This window comes from Mustela nigripes, chromosome X (assembly GCF_022355385.1).
Source record: "Mustela nigripes isolate SB6536 chromosome X, MUSNIG.SB6536, whole genome shotgun sequence".
Classification (NCBI taxonomy): Eukaryota; Metazoa; Chordata; class Mammalia; order Carnivora; family Mustelidae; genus Mustela; species Mustela nigripes.
Genome location: NC_081575.1, coordinates 32330700 through 32347048, shown reverse-complemented (window position 1 = coordinate 32347048; position 16349 = coordinate 32330700). Strand labels below are relative to the sequence as shown.

The 16349-nt window shown below is 38.0% G+C and overlaps 1 pseudogene; it reads right to left on the bottom strand.

Annotated features, from left to right (window-relative positions):
* Positions 1-8602: 8602 nt before the first annotated feature.
* On the bottom strand, positions 8603-12913 carry LOC132007022 (F-box/WD repeat-containing protein 2-like; annotated as a pseudogene).
* Between the last annotated feature and the right edge of the window lie 3436 nt (positions 12914-16349).

The window sequence follows — 16349 nt, the reverse complement described above, 5'->3', positions numbered from 1 at the left end:
ATTTCTATCTTTTGTTAACCATTGAATTATTTTGGTCTCTTTGTTACAGTGATTTAGCTTTTATCCTATGATACTTCCCTCTTCCCTGCCCAAGGCTCTTGGCTGTGGTACATCCTGCAGACTCTTCCCTGTGTCTCCAAATCTCTCTTCAATTACTGTTTAAGCTCAATCACTTTGGCTTATGGACTAGCAAATGGTGAAGCTAAACATTTGAAACCAAGTGTTGTGATTTCATTATGACATAAAATAAGGGCCTCTGTATTATGTGTGTGCTGGAACTTAAATAAAAAACTCAATATTTTCCCTAACAGGAAAATATGGACAATAATTTCAGCTAGCCTTGCAAAGGTGCTCTCTTCATTTCTATGCCAGTGAGCAGAAAGTTCATGTTCATGCATTTTTGTTCTTTACTGCCATAGAGGGCTTTCTCTGAGGAAACAGGTAACTAAACTAGTGCCTGTGAGTTATCTTAAAAGAGAAACCAATTTCAATGTTTCTTTTCTCCACATCCTCGCCAGCTTTTGTCAGCTCTTGTTTTTTTGGTAATAGCCATTCTAATAAGCATGAGGTAATGTCTCATTGTTGTTTTGATCTGCATTTTCCTGATGATGAGTGATGTTGAGCACTTTTTCATGGACCATTTGGTCATCTATATGTCTTTGCGGGAAAAATTTCTCTCCAGCTCCTTTGACCTTTTTTAAACTGGGTCATTTGGTTTTTTGCTATTGAGTTGTATGAGTTTCTTATAGATTTTGGATGTTGCCCCCTTATTGAATATGTGGCTTATAAATATTTTCTTCCGTTACATAAGTTGCCTTGTATGCTGTTGGTGAAAATATTAACTGGTACAGCCACTGTAGGAAACTAGGTAGAGGTTCCCCAAGAATGGAAAAAAAGAACTCTATGATCCAGCAAACCCACTTCTGGGTATATATTCAAAGGAAATGAAGCCATTATCTCAAAGAGATATCTGGATTCCCAGTGTCCATTGCAGCTTTATTCGTAATAGCCAAGGTATGGAAACAACCTGTGTCTGCCAATAGAAAAATGGGTTAAGAAAATGTAACACACACACACACACTACAGGGTTATTCAGCCTTTAAAAGAAAGGCTCTTTCTTTATTTAAAAGAAAATAAATCCTGTCATTTGCAACAACATGGATGAACTTGGAGGGCATTATGCTAAGTGAAATAAGCCAAACAGAGAACGCAAATACTTATAGGTGGAATCTTAAAAAAATAAATAAAAAGCAAACAAACAAACATACAAAAAGCTGAACGCAGTGAAACAGAGAACAAAAAAATGATTGCCAGGGGCAGGGGAAATAGGAAGACCTTGGTAAAATGATACAAACTTTCAGTTATAAGATGAATAAGGTCTGAGGATCTAATGTGTAACATCGTCACTACAGTTGGTAATACTATATAGTGTGAGTGTAATTGCTAAGAGATTAGAACTTAAACGTACTCACCATCCTCCAAAAATGCAAAGCAATGGTTGTATTAATTAACTCAGTGGGGGGGATTGTTTCACAATGCATACTTACATCAAATCATCAAGGTTTCACACTTTAAGTATCTTACAATTTTATTTGTCAATTCTACTTCAATAAAAGCTGAGAAATCAATTCAGTAGGCACTTCTATTTGCTCATCTAATGATGAATATAGAAAGAATTTTTGGTCTCAAATGAAATCTTCAAATGTCTTAAAATAGCTCACCATTCCAATCCTGCTCTCTGAGACCAATCTGTAAATTACATTACACCAACCTGTAATAGATAAAACGTATTTAAAGTAAAGTCAGGCCTGTTTGGATAAATGGAAGATGACTTTTTGAAATGAGAAATGCAATTTTGACTTAATTTGTTGAGACACTAAGTCAATAGATTGTGCAAGTCGAAAGAGCACTTAGGCCAAACTTATGAATTCAGATCTTCTAATATTTCCAAGCCCTGTTCTGTATCTTCTCTCTGGTTCTTGAAAATTGCCTTTGCTTTGCTCCCTAGTATCTAGTTGGGCAGAGCTTGTCTCTCCTTTGTGTTGTGTTTAGTCATTTAATAGCACAGAGGACAGAATCAATCACTGTCTCTGTCTTTCTGTCTGTCTGTCTGTCTCTCTCTCTTACACACACACACTTTTTCAAGGAGGTTGGGTTGATCATAAGGCATTGGAAAGCCTTTTAAATCTTATCTAAATATACTCCTCCTGGATAATGGTGTTAAAAGAGGTCATAGAGATGATGTGATTGCCTGTCGACCCTAATGCTGGACCAGGGGAACTGGTGGTACATCGCCTCCTTCTCTGTCCTTGGAATGTACATTCTACCAACCATTCCACACCAGGAGCTGTTTTAAGGATGCAGCCTTGAGAGATTTTTGTGATGTTGAGACACTCTGGACTGTATATAGGACTGAACCCAGCTTAAATACATATTATTAAGATATTATTATATAGAGATATAAACTTTTAAGATTCTGGTGGGTGGATGTGGCCATCTACTCATGTTGTGGCCACCCAAGATAAGACCCCATCTGTAAGTTCCTTTGTATATTGAATGTGTCACCTACCACTCCAAAGTATCCTCTTTTCTGTCTCTCTTTACCCTCCACAGTACATGCCAGTGTCTAAGGTTGTGAACCAACAAGTGGTTACTTAGAGGTACAATGTCTGTGGTCTGCTGGAAAATTACCTTATTTAAACCTGGACCATGGCTATTATCAATAGATTAGATAAGGGTACAAGATCAACTCTATGGGATTGGTCGTCCCAGTTAGCTGCCATCAGATAAAGGTTCTCCAAAGAGCTGATCATGCTTGCTTTGAACCAAGACCACTAAGAAAAGCAGGGAAAAAAATACTTATTTGTCCCTTTATTCATTCAAAAATGTTTATCCAAGAGGTGCCTGGGTGGCTCAGTTGGTTAAGTGTCTGCCTTCAGCTCAGGTTGTGATCCCGGGGTCCTGAGATCGAGCCCCATGTTGGACTCCCTGCTCAGCAGGGAGTCTACTTCTCCCTCTGCCTTTCCTCCCTGCTCATGCTTTCTCTCTCTTTCTCTGTCTCTCTCTCACACACACAAATACACACACACACACACACACACACACACACACAAATAAATAAATAAAATCTTCAAAAAAACAAATAAATAAACAAACAAAATTTATCCAGGGCTTAATCAATGATACAGATTGAGATAGTACTGGGAAAACAGCAGTGAAAAAAAAACAGACATGGTTTCTACCCTCATAAGAACTTACTGTGGAAAAAAACATTGAGCAAATAACAACATGTGAGTTGAATGTTATGAAAAGGAAAGCAAAGGAGCAGGGGGATACATAGCAGAGTTTCCTCCTTTCTCCAGGTAACGTTGCTAAAAATGAATGAAAATATTCCTGGGAGAGCTGACTACTACCCAGTCATAAATGATTCAATCTTTGAATCACTAGAATCAGCTGCATTTTCTCATGAGAGTAGGGATCAGGACAGAACGAACACAATATCTTCGGATCAAGGACAACTGGAAATGAGGAAAATATTATATATGCTAACATTTTTTTTGGTAACTGGGGATTGTGGTGACCAGCTCAAATGCCAACAGTGAAGGGATAGATAAAATAGGAGTGAAGGCAGCTGGCCAAATGGAAGATGATATAGTGTGGAGGGTTCTATTATGTATGGTCAATATTTCCTGGTCTTTCAGCTGTAAGAAAAGTCAGAAGTCTGGACTGCAATGTAAAATTTCCCAATTTTAAAATGTTGGCAGCTAATTTATTGCATATTTAACCATTTTTAAAATTATGTATGAAACAAAATGTATCTCTAGCCAAGATGTGGCCAGGGGTCATGACTTTGCAATTTCTCTTCTATATGAGCAGTAAAAAGATTTGTGAAATGAAAAAGTTAAGAAAGGGAAATGAAGGGACAGTTTTGAAGAGAGGGGAAAGGAAGAAAAATGATGAGTTAGCAATGGTTTAAGATGCTTCCAAGGTCACTGAGGAAAATATTAACTGAACAGGGTTTTTGTTTGATTGTTTTTTCTTTGTTTTTGTTTTGTTTTGTTTTGGCTTTGAGCCAAGAGCACCCAGGACATGGAGTTTTGCTAAAGAGGTGCTAAATGCAATATTTCTTTTCAGAGTATCTACTATTCTTATTTGTGTGTTTATCATTTCATTGCTTCTATGCATACTATACAATTTTATTGTATAGTATGATTCTGTGTGTAGACATGTTAGGAACACAAGACCACGATACGCATTATGGGTGTTACAGACTAAACTGTAAGAAAATAAATGTCTGTAGTAAGCTATACAGTCTGTGTTATTTTGTTATGGTGGCCCTAGCAGACTAAAACAATGGCAATACACGGTTTATGGTGGTGATCAGATCTGACATCCACCCGAATCACTAATAAGAATGTCAGAGAATGTGGGGACATTTGAGAAATGGAGCACATTTGGCTGCCAAGTTCATACCACAAAAGATTTTGTTGAGAGTTCTATGGAAACTGCCATCTCTGCAAAAGCTATTCCCTCAGTGGAAGGAGCTTCCTCAGTGAGACCACAGCCAACCCTCAGGGATGCACTGGAACCTGCCAGCGAGGTAAGGCAATTCATCAGAAAGAAGAACTGGCAATGGAACAGAAGAGCAAGACAAGGTAGGGTCCTCGAAGCTTCTCTGTCTACCATTATATCTCACTCCCACAAACTTCCTAGTATATTAGCCTCTGTTTCACTTCTGCCTTCCCAATGGCCAACTCAAATGCAGAATTATATAGAGAGGAGGATTCTTGAAAACATAGCTCCCAGTGCTAATTGGAAAGAATGGTGCCTTGTCCATAACACACTTCCACGCGCAGTACATATCATTAACAAGATATTATTTACTTTTAACTTATAAACAGTAACAGCCTATATGCACTTGTCTGAAATCAACCATGATTATGAGTGCTGCCAGACTTACTTTCTTTTTTATTCCTGTAGTATATGCCATAATTTATCCATTCTCCTGCCGATGTACATTTGGGCTTTCTTCTTGTCTCTGGCTTCTGCAAAGAATGGTTAAATAAAGGATGCACTCCATGTCTTCTGACACTCATATGCATGAAAGTGGAGTTCCTAGGTATGCACATTTTTAAATTTTCCAGATAATGCCAAATTATTTTCCAAAGTGGTTTTTGAATTCCAACAGTAGTAGATAAGCGTTCCCATTACTTCATATCTTGGAAGACACTTGAAATAGGCAGGCTTTTTGTTTTTGTGGCTGGAAGGTATAAAACTGTATTTTGTGTGCCTTTAGTTGTAAATTCATTGATCACTAATGAAAATTAGCATACACTGCTATAATTTTTGAGCTTTGTTTTATGTGAAATTCTATTCATGGAGTTAGTCCATTTTTTTGTGTTGGGTCATTTGTGGTTTTCTATATTGAGTCATAGGGGTTATTTATTATGTCTATCAGGACTTTGGCAGTTAAATGTGTTGTAAATATCTTCATTTAATTTTTGTCTTTAAATATGTAGTGCTTTCGATGAACAGAATATCTTAATTTTAACATAATCAAACACATCTCTCTTTTCCTTTATGGAATTTGAATCTTGTAGATTTATTTTTTATTTAATTAATTAATTACTTTAAAAATTATCATTAAGGAATACACTTTATTTAAATCCATTCTTACATAAGATCATAAAAATATTCTTCCATACATTCTTCTAAGAAAGTTTTGATTTTCACATTTAAGTATCTAACCTACTGTGAATTGATTGTTGTGTGTGGCATGTGGTTTTTTTATCTCAATTGATGGATAAATATTTCTCTCAGCACTATTTCATCACTTACTGAATGGTCATTCCCTTTCTACTTATTTGCAATGGCACTTTTGTCACATATCGATCTATCATCCAATTATCATCGATCTTCTTCCTCCCTCCCTCCCTCCTCCCTTCCTTTTTTCCTCCCTCCCTTCCCTTCTTTTTTCCTTCTTCCCTTCGTTCCTTCCTTCCTTCCTTCCCATTGTGATCCACTAATCAATTCATGTAGCCTGATCCAGCACCATTTTGTTTCAGTTTCTGTATCTTCCATAAAATTTTGATATAAAGCAGAAATATTTTCATTTTCCTTCTTCAGTAGAGTCTTTACACCAATATCATGTTCTCAAATTCAAAGAAAAACCCTGTCATTATTTTGATTGGAGTGTTTTGAATCTATGGACGAATATGGGAAGTGACATTTTGTATTGGTTTTCCTGTACAAGAACAGAATTAATTTTAGCATTTATTTGTGTCATCTTTAGTTATTTTCAATAAAGTTTTATAACTGTGACCATAATGTTCTTAGATATCTTTTAATATTTCAACTATAGGTGCCATATATTATTACTTTTTTAAACATCTTTATTGAAGTATAATTCAAATACTATACAATTCAATCATATAAAGTGTATAGTTTGGGGCACCTGGCAGGCTTAGTCAGTAGAGCATGCATTTCTTGATCTTGGGCTTGTAAATTCCAGCCCCACATTGGGTGTAGAGATTATTTAAAAATAGAATCTTTTAAGAAGTGTACAATTCAATGTTTTTTACTATAAGCACAGAGTTGCATCACCATTGTCACAATCAATTTTAGAACACTTTAATTTATACAGCAAAGAAATCCCATATCTGTTAGTCACCACCTTCTAACCCCCTCTGTCTCTCTTCCAGGCCCGAGCAAGGACAAATGTACTTTCTGTCTCCTTGGGTTTGCTTCCTCTGGACATTTCATGTAAATGGAATTTACATGTGGGCTTTTGAGTCTGGCTCTTTTCACTAGCAAAAATGTCTCTATGAGCCTATGCCTTCAGTTGCTTTGAACATCTTCCTAGAGGGGGAACTCACTATATCATGAGGTAATTCTATGTTTCTATTTTTTTTGAAGGGTCACCATGCTGTTTTCCATAATGACTGCACTAATTTACATTTCAACAAACAATTGCAAGTTTTCTCATTTCTCCACATTCTTGTCAACATGTTATTATTATTTCTTTAATAACAGCCATCCTTGATGTCTAGTTTAATGTGTTAATTTGTCTAGGCCTCAGTACCCAGATACCAAACATTATTCTTTATGTTTCTTTGGAGGTATTTTTTAGATGATATTAAAATTTAAACTAGTATATGTTGAATAAATTAGATCACCCATCATGATACGGTTGGGCCTCATCTAATCACTGGAAGATTGTAATAGAAGCAGACTGATCTCTTTCCAAGAAGAGTGAATTCTGCAGCAGAATGTCTTTGGATTCCAACCACAACATCAACTCTTCCCTGGATCCCCATTCTACTGGCCCACCTTGAAGTCTATGAACTTGCCAGTCTCTACAATCTTGTGAGCCAGTTCCTTAAAATCAATCACCCAATCACTCCTATACATCCTATAGGTCCAGTTTCCTTAGAGAACTCTGACAGATACATCATACTAACTGGTAGGCAATGGGTTTCATTTGCATTTCCCTAATTTGTGATATTCTATCCACTTTATTGGGGTACAATTTACATGAAATAAAATATAGACATTTTATGTGTATAGTTTCAGATGAGTTTTGACAAATGTATATGTCTGTATAACCACTATGACACTCAATATGGAAAACATTTCCATCACTCCAACGTTTTGTCTTAAATCTTTTCAGTCAATTCCCCCAACAATCCTAGCCCTAGACGAATACTGATATGCTTTCTGTCACTATAGATTCAATTGGCTTCTTCTAAAATTTCATATAAAGTGAATCATACTGTATATATGCTTTATGTATAGCTACTTTTGTACAGCATAATATTTCTGAGATACAACCATTTAATTAAATGTATCAATAATTTCTTTCTTTTTATCACTTAGTACTATTCTATTGGACAAATACACTTCAATTTGTTTACACACTCACAATTTGGTGAGAAATGTTTGGATTTTTTCCCCAATTTTTGACAATTATAAGTAAAGATGCTTGGAAATTATATCACAGTATAGTTATGGCAAACATACCAGGAGCAAAATAGCAGACAAGAAATTTCTAACTCCTCATTCCAACATGCAAATATCAAAGCACCAACAGAAAATGACTACACATATATTTTGTGAGAAGACAGAGATTCTTTAAACTTATGGATATACCTAGGATTGAAATTGTGGGATTATAGGAAAACATATGTTTTACTTGATAAGAAATAGCTAAAATGATATCCAAACTGGTAGTAGTATTTTATTTATTTTATTTTTTGTTATTTTTTAAGCAGAATGTGTTTTATGGGCAACCAACAAGCAGGTTAATGAACCATAGATCTTTATTTACTTCAAACTAACATTCAAGAAAGATGAACCCAAAATGCATCCTCCTATACTGACCAAAAGAGCTTAGTACAAATTAAGTCAGTGGTGTACCCTGTTAGCATGCTGTGCTGTATGTCAAAAAAACAAGCCCTCCCCTGCCCCAAGCCCTGGTCCCTTGGCAAACACAGATAAAGAAGCATGCACTGTGCCATGATGAAACTGTTAGGTAAGAACTTTGGTTCATGCCATCCACTGCCATAGAGGTGGCACTGAACACCCACAGTCCCCACACCCAAACTTAGTCAAAGGTGGTCAGCCGGTGATGTGGGCTATGCTCCTTCCACAACATCAGATGAATCCTGTGGTCAAGTGCACTGGTGGCAAAGCCCAAGCCCGTGTCATGGTGCCCATACAGTCCATTGACCCAGGACACTTTGTCCACCAGGAAGCTCAAGCCTCTCCTTGTCTTCCTGTATTCTGGCAGAGGCCAGTGGCTAATCAGGTTCTCTGTCTGCAAGTCTATGATATGCAGGGAACAGTTGTCAAACAATGGGAAAAATATATCTCCAAAGCTATGCAAGGCCATGTTTGCTATCTCAGGAGTCCACTGACCCTGAGAATATCACAACCAACTAAGTCCTGCACTGCCAAACTACAATGTATGTACCATCATACTGAAGTCTTGGAGGTAGGCAGATGCTTCTAGTCTCAGTGACAAACAACATCTTTAAGCACTTGCAGTTGATTTCTCTCCCAGCTGGCCAAATCTTGATCTCATAGTTGTCCACCCTTCAGAGTATGTAGTCTCCAGGGCTGTGCAAAAGAGATCTGACTTGACACTCTTGCAGAATCACTTTGGTGACCCATTCCATGCATCGGTGCATGTGTTCAGGCTCATCCCAGCAGATTAAGTCCGTATTTTCCAAGTGAACTCTTCAGAGCCACTCACCAAGATACCCAGTTCATCTTTGTACTCAACGCTTAACACTGCCCCCTGGCAACCCCGGAAGTTCTGGGTCCTGGCTTCCAGAGCTCCATTCCCAACAGGACACAGTGTTCTCAAAGGAGCCCATCCCAAGCTCCTGTTCATCACACTTCACTGCTGCCCAACTGTGGATCTAGATTCCATAAATGCACTGGCCTGTGCTCACTTCCCACAGCTTTGCCGACAAGTCGTCTGACCCTGTGCAGAGAAAGCCTTTTTTGTGGTCAAGTGCATACCCTCTGGCAGTGTGTCCCATTAATGATGAGGGCTCAAAGGCTTCAAGGTTCCAGTTGCTTCATTCTCAAATAAGCTTTCAAACAAACCTTCTTCCAGGGCAAGGCATCCTGAACAGAATCATTATGTGCCAACCCGAATTTTTACGTGCAGACTGAGGACCAAGCCATTTTAACAAATAAAAACTGAGCTTCAGGGGAAGAAGTTTGAGGAAATATCCCAAGTAATTGGAGAGATAGATGCCTGGGCTGGACTGCCCCACTCAGACTAATCCAGTGATCCAGAATTTTATTTATTTTTAAGATTTTTAAAAATCTATTTAACATAGAGAGAGATCACAAGTAGGCAGAGAGGCAGGCAGAGAGGAGGGGGGGATGCAGCCTCCCTGCTGAGCAGAGAGCCTGATGCGGGGCTCAATCCCAGGACCCTGGGACCATGACCTGAGCCAAAGATAGAGGCTTAACCCACTGAGACACCCAGGCACTCCCAAAGTTTCTTTCTTTCTTTTTTTTTTTTTTTTTGGCCAGTTCCTCCGAGAAAGAAATGTAACAGAAATGTTACCAAGCCACGCCTCTACTTCCCTTCTCTCCACAAAGTTATGGAAAAATTGACCTGAGCAAGCCCCCCAGGGGCCGGGAACCTGATGCCAGGCTAACACCAAATAGGTCCGTTGGGCAGCCTCCCACCTGCAGGGAGAGAAAGACAAAGGCCCTGATCTCTGTAGAGCATTTTAAACTTCCACCAGCAACATGTGCACGGAATACGTAATTTGGGGGCACTAAAATGTTAATCATTCTGTGGCTGTATATTCATTTTTCATTGTGGTTTTAATTTGCATGTTCCCTAGGAGTAGCTGATGTTGACTGTGTCCTTACTACTATATGTTTATATTAACTATTTTTATATTTTTAAAAATATCTTTATATATTTATTATATTTTACTATCTATGTAATTTTTTAATTGTTCAACTATTTTGCCCATTGTATTTGTGAGTTGTCTTTTCTTTTTTAGTGAGTTGTCTTCTTAATAAAGAATTGTAAGTGTTCTTTCTATATTTTGGTTAAAATGTTCTACTTAAGATATATGTATTCAAATGTATTTTCTTATTCAGTGGCTTGCCATTTCACTGTTTTTAAAAAGATTTTTAAACTTATTTATTATAGAGAGAGAGCACAAGCAGGTAGAGCAGCAGGCAGAGGAAGTGGGAGAAGTAGGCTCTCCACTGAGCAGAGAGCCAGACATGGGGCTCAATCCCAGGACCCTGGGATCATGACTGAGCAGAAGGCAGACACTTAACCGACTGAGCCACCCAGGTGCCCCTGCCTTCATCACTTTCTTAATGGCACTTTTTTAAAGATATAAAAGTATGATTTTGAAGAAGTCAAATTTGTTAACTTTTTTCTTTTATAGTTTGTGCTTTTTGTGACCGATTTTTTGCTCATGCCAAGAAAATCTGTATATTTGACTAAGGCTAGATAAAAATTTATCCCAAAATTGTTTGCTCACATATTCTGTGGGACAGGAATGAACACCTGGCTTAATAGAGATTTCTTGTCTTTACTTCATGATACTGGGCCCCAGGTTGGCAGACCCAAAACCTGAGTATTATAATCTGAAGACACTAATGTATAAAATTATGCAGACTGTCCATTGAGACCTTAGTTTAGATTTTCCATTGGTAAGCCTACATATGGCATCTCCATGTGACCCGAAGTTCCTCAGAGCTTGGTGTCTGGGTTTCAAGGGCAACTATCTCAAGATAAAAGAAGAACAGATCTAAACTATATCCTTTTTATGACCTACCCAGAAATTATATAACACTATTTCTACTACACTGTGTTGGTCAGAAAAGTTACAATTCTCTACCCAGAATCAACAGAGAGAGGACAGAAACCTCAGCTCTCAGAGGGAAGAGATGTTACTCACATTGTCACATATATGTGGCATATATCTGTCATGGATCTACCATCTACCACGGTCTCTCCTCTGGCCTGAAAAATTCACATTCTTCTTACACACAAAATTCACATGTGTCTCCTCCAAAACCCCCAGACTCTCATCCCATTAAGTGACGGGTTCAATCTCAAGACCCAGGACCTCACCGAGATTTGTGCTCTGTTGGGTGAGGCTGCTCAGCTGTCGGACCTCATGTCCATGTAGTCAAGTACAGCTCCCCTTGATTTGAAAATCCTGTGAACTGAAGAGATGCTATCTGTCACTCACACCCACATGCACACATACACACACCAACATGAAATGTTTGACAAGCATAGATACTCCTCTGCAAAGGGAGACAAGCACGAGACATGTTGGAGTCAAAGGGCCACAGCAATTCAGTGATCCAGTTCGCTGCATGTTGCTAGTTCCTTGGTGAGGGCTCAGTCCTATGGCCTGGGAATGACTCATCAAAGCTTTTGATTCCATGATTTTATTCATCTTTCCTTCTCAATTAAAAAGTGGGATGTGTTTATAGCTGACTTTTCTTTCTTTTCTTTTCTTTCTTTCTTTTTTTTTTTTTTTTTACCATGCATCCTACTCATAAAAAGTTGGGGCTACAAGGTCACCTGGGTGGCACAGTCAGTTAAGTGTCTGCCTTTGGCTCAGGTCATGATCCCAGGGTTCTGGGATCGAGCCCCATGTCAGGCTCTCTGCTTGGTGGGGAGCCTGCTTCTCCCTCTCCCTCTGCCTGCTGCTCTGCCTGCTTATGCTCTCTCTCTCTGTCAAATAACTAAATAAAATCTTTTTTAAAAAAAAGTTGAGGTTACAAAAATCTCTTTAATTTCATAGTTCAAGCCATTTTAAGTCTTTCAAAAATATAGTGATTTTCTTATGAATCAAAACATAATCTTCTCCATTAACAAAAGCCACACTCATAAATCTCTTTGAGTTTAGCCCTGGTTTATTTGGGCACCCCATACAACTTCTGAGGAATACTGAATGCTCTTCAGATCTCACAAATCCTATTGTTAAATTGAGAAGATCTGTGGGACAAGTTTGAAAAGATCTTTAAGGGAGCTTTTGTTCAACTAAATGATTCTTGGAGCTACCATATTAGATTTTTCTCTAGTCTTACAAAGGATCTTATAATCTTACTATGCATTTTCTCTTTTTTCTAAAACCGTTCTTTAAATCTAGAATCTTGGAAAGCCTGTAAGTTACAGTTTTTGAACCTTTCTTTGTATTTAACAGTTTTCCCTTTGAGTTATTTCTCTAACATTTTTCTATAAGCAACAAGAAGATGTTAGATGGCCTCTTTGATACCCTGCTTCAAATCTCCTTAGTTGCATCATTCAATTTACCATATATAGTTTCGCTTTTCCAGATACATGTTGGTGACATTGTGTTTAAACTTACCGCCACTTGCAGAACAAGATTTTCCTTTCCTCCATGTTCCAATAACAAGTTCCTCACTTTCCTTTAAGCCTTAAATGACACATTTTATGATGGCCTTCATGCTTCTTCTGATAACCTTAAGGCTTTTCCAACTTTGGCCTAACATCTGGGTTTCAAAACACTGCCATGTTCTGTTTCCCTTTTATGGAGATTTTTATGTAACAGATATCTTCAGTTAGTATGGCTGTGTGACAAATTAACCCTACACTTATGATGTAAAGCAGCCATTGATTGTGTCTCATGGATTTCACAGGTCAGGAATTCAAACAGGGGAAAAGTGGGGATTTTTTTTTTTTCTCTGCTCCATGGTGTCTGGGGCCTCAGCTGGAAAACAACATTGCCGTATGTGGAATTTTTTGCACCCTGCTCCAAATAATCTTAGCCCCTCCTACTACCCTTGTGGTATTTCTTCAATATGGAGTCAAGAGGGGTGTTTGTGTTGGGAGAAGCCTCAGGTTAAAACACCATGGATTTTCACTGTTCTTGCTAAGATTCAGTACATTTTCTCAAATGCTTCTTACATTGTTTAATGTCTGTGACAAATTTCCATAGTCTTTAAATGGTAGCTGTCTTTCAAAAAATAATTTTGTCCATTTTTAGTGCTGCTTTTCCAGGATAGGAATTACCAAGATCATCATTCAGCCATACTGGAAGTGTCCTCCCCCTCTGCTTTCTTTTTTTTTTTTTTTTTTAAGATTTTATTTATTTGACAGAGAGAGAGAGTACAAGCAAGCAGAGAAGCAGGCAGAGAGAGAGGAGGAAGCAGGCTCCCTGCTGAGCAGAGAGCCCGACTCGGGGCTCGATCCCAGGATCCTGGGACCATGACCTGAGCCGAAGGCAGAGGCTTTAATCCACTGAGCCACCCAGGTGCCCCTCCCCCTCTGCTTTCTTCACCTTCATTATTTTTATTTGTATTTTTTTAAATTTGTATTTATTTCCACCTTCATTTTTGAAAGAAATTTTCACTGAGTAAAGAATTCATGCTCCACTGTATTATAGCTTATATTATTTTCAATAAGAAATCTACCATTGTCCTTATCTTTTTTCTGGAGCATATAATAAGCATGCTTTTTCCTCTAAATGCTTTTAATATTTTCTCTTTATTTATGGGCTTACATGATTTGATCACAGCATAACTTAGGGTCAATTTCTTCATGTGTCTTGTACTTAGAGTTCATTAACTTCCTGAAACTGTAAGTTGATTATTTGCATCAACATTGGAGCCATTAATTCAAATACTTTTTTTATTCCCCCACTTTCTCCTCTCCTTCAGGGACTCCAATTCCACATATATTGGCAGCTTGGATTTTTTTTTTATAGTGCACATATGCCCTATTCATATTTTCCCTCTGCTTCATTTCAGATAGTTTCTATTATAACATTTGCATTCACTAATCATTTATTCTGCACTGTCTGCTCTGCTCTTAATAACATTCAGAGTATTTTTTATCTTAGACATTGATATTTTATCTCTAGGAATTTTATTAGGGTCTATTTATATTTTCCATTTATCTGTGTAATATATTCAATTTTTCTGTAGCTTCTTGAAAATATGGAAACTATACTAAAAACAATTTTAATGTTTTTGTCTACTTAATCTATAATGTCAATTTGGAGTCATTTATGATTGATAAATATTCATCATTGTTACATTACTATGTTCCTTATTCATTGCATGCCTCTTAATTCTGACTGGATAACAGCCATTGTGAGTTTCATCTTGTTTGATGACGGATATGGTGGCATTTCTAAAAATATTCTTGAGCTTCATTCTGGGGCATATTTATGTTACATGGAAAAAGTTTGATCCCTTTGGGTGTTATTTTTATTGTTGTTAGGTGACACCAAACCAGTGTTTAGTCTAGCATAATTTTTTCCTGTTCCTGAGGTAAAAACAAAAACAGAAGCAAACAAAAAAACTTCTGAGAACTCCACCCAATGCTCTGAATTATGAGATTGAGACTGTTCATTCTGGATGGTGGGAATGGGCTTCATGCCTAGTCTTATATAAGTTTTAAGATTTTTTTTTCTGCAATTCTTTTGGATGATTCTTTCTGTAACCTCACCCAATATGCAATGATCGACATTTAGCTAAATATTCTAGGAGGGGGGACCTGGGTGGCTCAGTGGGTTAAACATCTGCCTTTGGCTCAGGTCATGATCCAGGGTCCTGGGATCGAGCCCCGTGTTAGTCTCCCTTTCCCTTTTCTCCTCCCCACCCCACTGGCACTCTCTTTCTCTCAAGTAAACAAATAATCTTTAAAAAACAACAACAAAACTCCAAGAGATTGCTTTGCAGTTACCAAGTTCTCTGTGCACTTCTGTCTTCTTCACTACTTGTCCCTCTGAATTCTAGGTGTCTTGGCCTTCCCAGACAACTCAGGTAGACTGCTGTGCTTCACTCGAGTCCCCCATCCTGTTCTCTGTGGCCTGGGGCTTTGCTCTAGGCAGTACCTGGGCAACATTAAGAACAGGTTATTTCTTCTCTGATTCTTGGAGATCAATGTCCATCGTTACCTAGTATCGAGTATTTGGAGGACAAATTTTAATATACTCATGTGGTTTATTTGTTGTTCCATGTGTAAGTTAATGATAAATCTAACTCTTTTATTCACCCACATATTCTTCATATTAATTTTAAATTGTGACTGATATAATTTTTCCTTCAATCTGAAGAATGTCCTTGACCAAGTTTTTGTAATGCATGACCACTCACAGCTTTTATTTGACTGATTGTGTGTTTTCATTGTGCCTTCTTTTTTTTTTTAAGATTTTATTTATTTATTTGCCAAAGAGAGAGAGAAAGAGAGCAAGTGAGCACAGGCAGGCAGAGTGGCAGCAGAGGCAGAGGGAGAAGCAGGCTCCCTGCGGAGCAAGGAGCCCGATGTGGGACTCGATCCCAAGCCGCTGGGATCATGACCCGAGCCGAAGGCAGCCGCTTAACCAACTGAGTCACCCATGTGCCTTCTTTTATTAAAGAATGTTTTCACTGGTATAAAATTCCAGGCTAAGATTTTCTTGTTTCTTTCAGCACTTACTGAAAGCTCACGGTCTTCTGGCATGCATTTTTTTCTGATCAAATATCTGTCATCTTTTATAAGGAATTTTTTCCCGGAGTACCTGGGTGGTGTAGTTGGTTGAGCATATGATTGGACTCTTGGTTTCAGCTTAGGTGGTGATCTCAGGTCAGGGTCATGAGATCGAGCCCCACATGGAGTCCTGCACTCAGTGAGAATTCTGCTTGAGATTTTTCTTTCTCCTTCTGCCATCCTGTTTGTGCTCTCTCTTTAAAATAAACAAATAAATTTTTTAAAAAAAGAATTCCTTCTCTTTGTGTATTCATCTTTCTTTTTGTTGATTGAATGATATTTTTTTTCTGTTCATGGTTTTCATCTACTGGATCACACTGTACTTTGGTGGTCGTGTTTTTAT